Here is an 8,578-nt window from a genome sequence, read left to right as displayed (position 1 = left end):
GTTGGTAACCCAGTCACAAAAGAACATACATGGTATGTACTCACTGTTAAGTAAATATTAGGCAAAAAGCTCGGAATATCCACGATACAACACACAGACCATATGAAGCTCTAGAATATGGAAAATCAAAATGTGGATGCTTCAGTTCTACTTAGAAGGGAGAACAAAAATAATCACAGGAGGTAGAGGGAGGGAGGAGTTTGGAAGGGAGGGAGAAAAGGAGGCAGGATCAGGTGTCGAAGGAGACAGGGCAGATGTAACTTGTCAGGAAATTTAATTTTTTGTTGTTGTCATTGTTTGCTTGTATTTTATTTTTAGTACTTTGAATAATGTTTTTATTGTATTATATTTGTTAAAAGCCCATTGTAGCTGTCTTTTGCTATTTTGTGGGTTCTTCTTTCTTCTACCCTTCTCCATCCCTTTTCTTCCAACCTTTCAACCCCCTTACACTAGATAGGAGAGAGAGAAAAAAAAGGATAGAGTAGAAAGGAAGTGACATTCTCTTTATACTACCTCTGGCTGGTTAGGGATGCTGAGTTCTTTGGAAAAAGTTTGATTTTTGCTACCAAAATATCTAATTTCTTCTTGTGTCTTTGTGCATGACAAATTAACAAACCACAACTAACAGAAACCAACCAACAATTCACCATGCCTCTTAGAGCCTTGCCATTTATGTACCTTTTGAAAAGTCCCCAGAGTTCCAAACATCACACAGTTGTAGAAACTGTATGCTGCTGCCAAATTCATTCTCTTGCATGAGGCAAATGATAGTTAACTGCAGTGGTCAATATGAAGCAGCCCCATCTCCATCACCTTGGATTAAAATTAAAATATATTCTTAGTTCTGTGTTTTTTTTAAAGTATCCAAAATTCCCAAATTAACACTAGAGCCCATGTTCTGTATATTCCTGCCACACTGCACCTACCCTAACTAGTGAAGCTAGAAGATGTGGGGCCCCTGTCCAGGGTAAAATATTTCACATCTCTGTGTCTATCTATCCTGGTTTTGTGAAGCCAGAGCATATATGAAGGCTTTTGTCACATACTGAACTTCCAACACTCCATCTGGTAGAGAACTTGGTACACATTCCAACCATGCCACATTTACTCCAGCTGGCAAGGAATGAGAACACTTCCTTTGCCCACAGCACATACTAGCACCCTGGATATACACCTCAGCTGATGTCTTGCTTTTGGTACTCCTCCTGCTTGCAGCACACACTTTCACCACAAAATGGATGCCCATAAGAATAGAGGATGTGTGAACCCCACCCAGGATAGAGTTTTTCTCAACACTCTTATGCTCCAAGCTCCCACACAATAGCTCCCAAAACTTTGGACACTCAATGGATTTTCCAGTCCAAAGTTCCTAAGTCCTTCCACAATCCTAGCAAGAACACATAGTCATGTCAGGCACAGCAATACCTGACTCTCTTGGTACCAATTTCTGTCTGAGAGTGAGATGGAACACCAGAGCAAGCCAGTAAGCAGTACTCCTCTATGGCCTCTGCATGACCGCTTGCCTCCAGATTCCTTCCATGTGTGTGTTCCCACTCTGATAGCCATTGATCAACAGTGATGTCAAATTGTAAGCAAAATAAACCCTTTCCTCACCAAGTTGCTTTGGTTATGGTGTTTCATCACAACAATATTAGTCTAAGACAGAAATGATCTCCTGAATTAATTTGAAGAGAACACAGACAAGAATGAATTAAGTCAATTCAAGATATGTAAATAGAATTCAACAACGAGATAGAAATACTAAAGAGAGACCAAATTAAAATGATGCCAGAAGCAAATATTTTACTAAATCAAATAAAATATCTTTTGAAATCTTCATAAACCGAATAGATTACATGGAAGACAAAACACTAGGACTTGAAGACAATGTATACAAATGAGATGACTCAGTCATGATCAATGATAAATGTAAGATCATATGGATAGAACATTCAAAATATTTTGTATACCAGATCTGTGAATAATGACCATAGATAAATTCCACAATGAAGGCATAGAAAATATTTTTAATAAAGTCAGAAATTTTTTAAATGTAAAATGATGCTCACCCAGGTACAAGAGGTATATAGAACACTACATAGATAGGACTAGAAAGAAAAACATATTATAGTAAAACCACTAAATATACAAAACAAAGAAAATGTATAGAAAGTGGCTTTGAAATTTTATGTCCTTGCCCCACTTCTGTTCACTCTTTCAGCAGCTTCCTTGCTTCTGTCATGTTTCCCTATGATTATGGATTTAACCTCTGGAATCACAGGCTAGAAAACATTTCCTTTTATAAGTTACTTTGATCCAGGTATTAAGAGTTTTATAATTAGGTCTTTGTCTTCTCCCAAGCCTGCCCGAAAATGTCATACTTCAGCCTGGAGACTTACAACAATAACCAATCTGAGGAAGACTTGGATGAAGAAAGTGTGGTTTTAATGCTGGTCCCACTTACTGAGTAGACAAACACAGAATATCCTATGGAATCAAATGTTTCTTCAACCATAGACCACAAATCACCAGCCCATTCTCTGGTGAGACATGAGAGAATCAAACACCATCCAAGAACAAGAACCATACCAAGCACCTGTCCTCTGCCCAGCCTGCCTCCTATTAATGATGTGTCCCTGAACACTGTTCGGGAGTGGTGTTGTTTTCATAGCTTGAGTATGGATGGCAAGAAAGTTGAGGTTTATTTGAGACTTCAGAGACATTCATATTCTAAACAAGAATGTTATATTCCCAACACATTCCATGAGGCCAGAATGAATCAGGGTCCCAAGAAACTCAAGATAGTCTTCAGAGGAATTGGGCCTCCAAGCAGCTGTGGAAGTAGGAAACAGGAAAGTGGAATCCTGGAAATTCTAATTTCACCTAAAGGGTCCACATTTGCAGCCTGGGCAGGGACTGCCATGAGAGCTGCCCAGCCAATGCCTACAAATTGATGTCCTCTTCCCTCTAATGAACAGGCCTTTCTGCCACAAGCCATTGGATTCAAATGGTGTGTTGTCCATGGCAGGCAGCTTTCAGCAGATAAGAAAGCCTGGGTTCACCTGCAATTTCTTGCTAGTTGGAACTGGGTTCCAGACACTCCCCAAAGGATAAATTTTCTTTTCCTGTTACCAGCTATGTTATTCCAGAACCAGGAGTAGAAGATAATTTGCTATGTCCTGAATCTGTTCACAGCAACAAGATCATGAGAAGCTTTAAAACTAGAATCTATACAAAGAAAAATGCCCTACCTTCAAATATGCCACCTTAGACAAGATCAAGACTTTACTCTGAACTGAAGGGAATGGAAGAAGCAAAGAAAAAAGTTCTGTGATCCCTATAATGGCTAAACAAAATAAAACAAAGCAAAAACCTGGATGTCAGTCTTCAGAAGCCCTTCCTCCTGTCTCCCAGCAGAGTGGAGACTGAAGACAAATCAGCATCCATCACTCTAATAACACCCTGTTGAATCTGAAAATCTGTGGTATCTCATGGTCTTGTGCTGGATTGGCTAAATGCTTAACTATATTAGAACTGATTTTGTTTTTGTGGGTTTGTCTTGCTGTACTTTTTTCCCCATAGATTATTTTGTTGGGAGAATGGGAACAGTTTCAAATTAGCAAAGCTGAAAGTACTTTTTTTTGTATATATAGTTTTTTTTGAGTAAGACTTTATTATATAGTAACTCTAGCAGGCGTGGAAATTCTAAGTAGACCAGAAATGTGTGATGGTTTTCCTAAGTGTTGGGAATTACATGCCTGTACAACACTGCCTAGCCAGTACTGATATATTTTTGTCTATAGTATAGAGTTCATTGCTTATGTTAAACAATCTGGGTGTTGACAAGTGTTTGGAGTGCCATACATCTGAAATCATACAGTATGCTACCTTTCAGATTGGCTTTTAACTAGCAATATGCACGTGAGAAATATCCATGTCCTTGATTAAAGAAAAGTTTTAGAATTATATTTTTATAAAAATGAATTATATATTAATTTTAATTTATATTTTATTTAATTAACTTCATATCACTCTCCTTCCTCCAGAAACTCCAACAGTGCCCTGCTACTTCTTTTCAAATTCATGACTTCTTAATGTTTAATTATTGTTGCATATGTATGAAAATAAATACATAAATGCAATCTGTTGAGTCCATTTTATCGGGGGGTTTTTTGGTCATTGTTCACTAGAATCTGCTGTAAACTCTTCCTTTTCATTTACTTAAAGTCTGATATCCACTTATGAGTAACTAAGTAATATATTTGTATTTGTCTTTTTGTGTATGTGTCACATTAATCAGGATGATTTTTTTTCTAGTTCCATCCATTTGCCCCAAATTTCATTATGTAATTTTTAAACAGCTAAATAATATTCTGTTGAGTAAATATACCAGATTTTCTTTACGCATTTTTCTTATGAGGAACATCTAGGTTGTTTTCAGTTTCTGGCTATTATTAATAAAGCTGCTATGAACATAGTGTATCATGTGTCCTTGTGATATAATGGGGCATCTTTTGGGTACATTCCCAGGAGTGGTATATCTTTATTTTGAGGCAAATCATTTCCCAATTTTCTGAGGAACCACCAAACTGATTTTCATAGTGATTTATAAGTTTGCACTTTGACCAACAATAGAGAAGTGCCTTTTCTCCACATTACTACCAGCATGAGCTGTCACTTCTGTTGTTGGTCTTAGCCTATCTGATAAGTATAAGATGGACTCGCTATGTAATTTTGGTTTGCTTTTCTCTGATGACAAAGGGTGTTGAACATCTCTTTGAGTGTTTCTCAGCTATTTGAGATTCCTCTATTGGCAGTTTTTGTTTAGACCTATTCCCCATTTTTATATTGTATTTTTATATTTTTGGATATCTAATTTCTCAAGTTTTATATGTGTTTTGGATATTAGCTTCCTAAGGGATGTAGAAATAGTTAGAAAAAAAATCCCGCTTTATATGCTGTCACATTGTCTGACTGACAGTGTCCTTTGCCAAACAGAAGCTTTTCAGTTTCATGAGGTTCCCTTTATTAAATGTTGACCTTAGTGCCTGTGCAGTTGTTCAGAAAGTGTGTTTTGATCAGAAAGTCATATCCTGTGTTCAAAGTTATTCCTCCAAGTTCTCTTCTGTCAGGTTCACAGTATTTGGTTTTATTTTGAGGCTTTTGAGCTATTTGACTAGAATTTTGTGTAGGATGATGAAAAAAACTACTTCAGAATTAAGAGTTCATCTTGGTAGATCTTTTTCCTTTGATGAGTATGAAGTGTCCTTCCTAACCATCTTGGATAACTTTTGGTTGAAAGTTGATTTTATTTTATCAGCAACCTTCTTCTACTCAAAGGATAAACAGGCTGAGAAGGAAATGAGGGAAAGATACCCTTCACTATACTCACAATATAAAATATCTGGGTGTAAGTCTAACAAAGAAAATGAAAGATGTATATGACAAGAACTTCAAAAGAAATCAAAGATCTCAGAAGATGGAAAGATCTCTCAAACTCATGGATTGGAAGAATTAATATAGTATAAATGGCCATCATGCCAAAAGCAATCTACAGATTCAATGCAATTCCCATCAAAATTCCAACTCAATTCTTCATAGAGTAAGAAAGAGCAATTTGACAATTCATTTGGAGTAACAAAAAAACAACAACCAAAACCAAAAATGAAGAAGAAAGAAGAAGAAGAAGAAGAAGAAGAAGAAGAAGAAGAAGAAGAAGAAGAAGAAGAAGAAGGAGGAGGAGGAGGAGGAGGAGGAGGAGGAGGAGGAGGAGGAGGAGGAGGAGGAGGAGGAGGAGGAGGAGGAGGAGGAGAAGAAGAAGAAGAAGAAGGAGAAGAAGAAGAAGAAGAAGAAGAAGAAGAAGAAGAAGAAGAAGAAGAAGAAGAAGAAGAAGAAGAAGAAGGAGAAGGAGAAGGAGAAGGAGAAGGAGAAGGAGAAGGAGAAGGAGAAGGAGAAGGAGAAGGAGAAGGAGAAGGAGAAGGAGAAGGAGAAGGAGAAGGAGAAGGAGAAGGAGGAGGAGAAGAAGAAGGAGGAGGAGAAGGAGAAGAAGGAGAAGAAGGAGAAGAAGGAGAAGAAGAAGAAGAAGAAGAAGAAGAAGAAGAAGAAGAAGAAGAAGAAGAAGAAGAAGAAGAAGAAGAAGAAGAAGGAAGAGGAGGAGGAGAAGAAGGAGAAGAAGGAGAAGAAGAAGAAGAAGAAGAAGAAGAAGAAGAAGAAGAAGAAGAAGAAGAAGAAGAAGAAGAAGAAGAAGAAGAAGAAGAAGAAGAAGAAGAAGAAGAAGAAAACAGGATATTGAAGACTATTCTCAACAATAAAAGAACTTCTGGGGAAATAAAACATCCCTGTCCACAAGCTGTATAACCAAGCAATAGTGATAAAAACTGTGTGGTATTGGTACAGAGACTGGCATGTAGATCAATGTAGTAGAATTAAAGTCCCAGAAATGAATCCACACACCGATGGTTACTTGACAAAGGAGGAGCAAAAACCATCCAGTAGAAAAAAGACAGCATTTTCAACAAATGGTGCTGGTTCAACTGGTGGTCAGCTAGTAGAAGAATGTAAATTGATCCATTCTTATCTTCTTGTACAAAGCTCAATTCTAAGTGGATCAAAGGCCTCCACATAAAATCAAATACACTGAAATAATAGAAGAGAAAATGGGGAATATCCTCAAACACATGCGTACAGGAGAAATTTACTCAAACAGAACACCAATGTCTTATGCTCTAAGATCAGGAATTGACAAATGGGCCCTCATAAAATTGCAAAGCTCTGTAGGGTAAAGGACACTGTCTATAAGACATAACAGCAACCAACAGATTGGGAAAAGATCTTTACCAAATCTACATCCAATAGAGGGCTAACATCCAATATATATAAAGAATTCAAGAAGTTGGACTCCAGAAAACCAAAGAACCCTACTTAAAAATGAGGTACAGAGCTAAACAAAGAATTCTCAACTGAGGAATAAGGAATGACTGAGAAGCACCTAAAAGAAATGTTCAACATACTCAATCATCAGGGAAATGCAAATCAAAACAACCCTGAGATTCCACCTCACACCAGTGTGAATGGCTAAGATAAAAAACTCAGGTGACAGCAGATGCTGGCTTGTTTTTATCATACAAGTATTTCACTCTCTTGGTTAAAGTTACTGTAAGACATTTTATATTTTGAGGGTCTATGGTGAAAGCATTGTTTCCCTGAGTTCCTTATCACTTTGTTTGTCATTTGCATATGATTTTTAAAGTTAATCTTGTAGCCACTATGCTTGAAATTGTTCATCAGCTTCAGGTGTTCCCTGGTGGAATATTTTTGCATCAATTTTGCATACTATTATATCATTGGCAAATTACAATACTTTGCATTCTTCCTTTCTGATTTTATCCCTTTGATCTCCTTCAGTTGTCTTTTTGCTCTATCTTAATCTTCAAGTGCTATATTGAATACATATAGAAAGATGAATAACCTTTTCTCCTTTCTAATTTTAGTGAAATTGTTTTGAATTTATCTCTATTTACTTTGATATTGGCTATAGGCTTGCACCAAATTGCGTGTATTGTGTTCTGGTATATGTCTTATATCTCTAACCTCTCTAGGATTATTTCATGAAGGAGTGTTAACTTTTGACAAATGTTTTTTTTTTTTTGCTTCTAATGTGATGAACATGTACTTCATTTTTTTGTTCAGTTTATTTATATTGTGAACTACATTTACTAAATATATATATAATTATGTATGTATATATGTGTGTGTGTGTGTGTGTGTGTGTGTGTGTGTGTGTGTGTGTGTGTGTGTGTGTGTAATTTTGTATATTGAATGCCAGGGCCAAGAAGTGGGAGTGAGTGGGTAGGGGAGTTGGGGGGGAGGGTATGGGGGACTTTTGGGATAGCATTGGAAATGTAAATGAGGAAAATACCTAATTAAAAAAAACGGGGCTCGAAGTCACTGGACACCCCCAAGGCTCACTAGAGGACTCTCCACATGATCTTATGACCACAGGTGAGTAGAACACAACTTCTGGTCCAATCCAATCGTGTGGGACCACAGACAGCATTAGAGAAGCAGGAAACCCGGACTGACCAGGGTCACAAGTCCCTTCTGGTCAGTGCCAGCACTTGGTCACATGGGTGCAGAGTCGGTGGAAACCCCTAAGGTCCCTGGAGGACAGCTTCTGAGACAGAACCCGTTTCAGACTCCAGACATCTGGGCACCTTCCCTGCCAGAGAAGAGGTGTCTGCCCTGCCAGGAGGCTTTGCTGGAGGAGCCATCTTGGTTCCCAAATCCATCTGAGACTAGTCTGTGCAGGTGAGAGAGCTTTTGTGGTAGGCCAAAGCAACACAGCTTCTTGGATAGGTCTTATTTCCAGCCTGCATCTTCATCATCATCCAGGCAGGAGGTCCAAATGCCAGATATCTGTTCACCTTCCCTGTAAGAGGAGAGCTTGACTGGAGAGAGTGCTCTGACCACTAAAACTCAGAGGAGAGAGCTAGCCTCCCAGGTCTGCTGATAGAAAATAACAGAATCATGAGAGGAACAATCTCTAACCGAGATTGTTAGAGACAACGATAACAACTAA

The 8,578-nt window shown here is 38.0% G+C and overlaps 1 pseudogene; it reads left to right on the top strand.

The window, feature by feature from the left end:
• Positions 1–2,372: 2,372 nt before the first annotated feature.
• Positions 2,373–3,271, top strand: LOC110297440 (developmental pluripotency-associated protein 2 pseudogene; annotated as a pseudogene).
• The last annotated feature ends 5,307 nt before the right edge of the window (positions 3,272–8,578 follow it).

The sequence above is a fragment of the Mus caroli genome, unplaced genomic scaffold (genome assembly GCF_978045245.1).
Source record: "Mus caroli unplaced genomic scaffold, Mus_caroli_1 scaffold_8, whole genome shotgun sequence".
Lineage (NCBI taxonomy): Eukaryota > Metazoa > Chordata > Mammalia > Rodentia > Muridae > Mus > Mus caroli.
The sequence above is the reverse complement of the archived record's forward strand: the minus strand, read 5'-3'. Positions and strand labels throughout refer to the sequence as shown.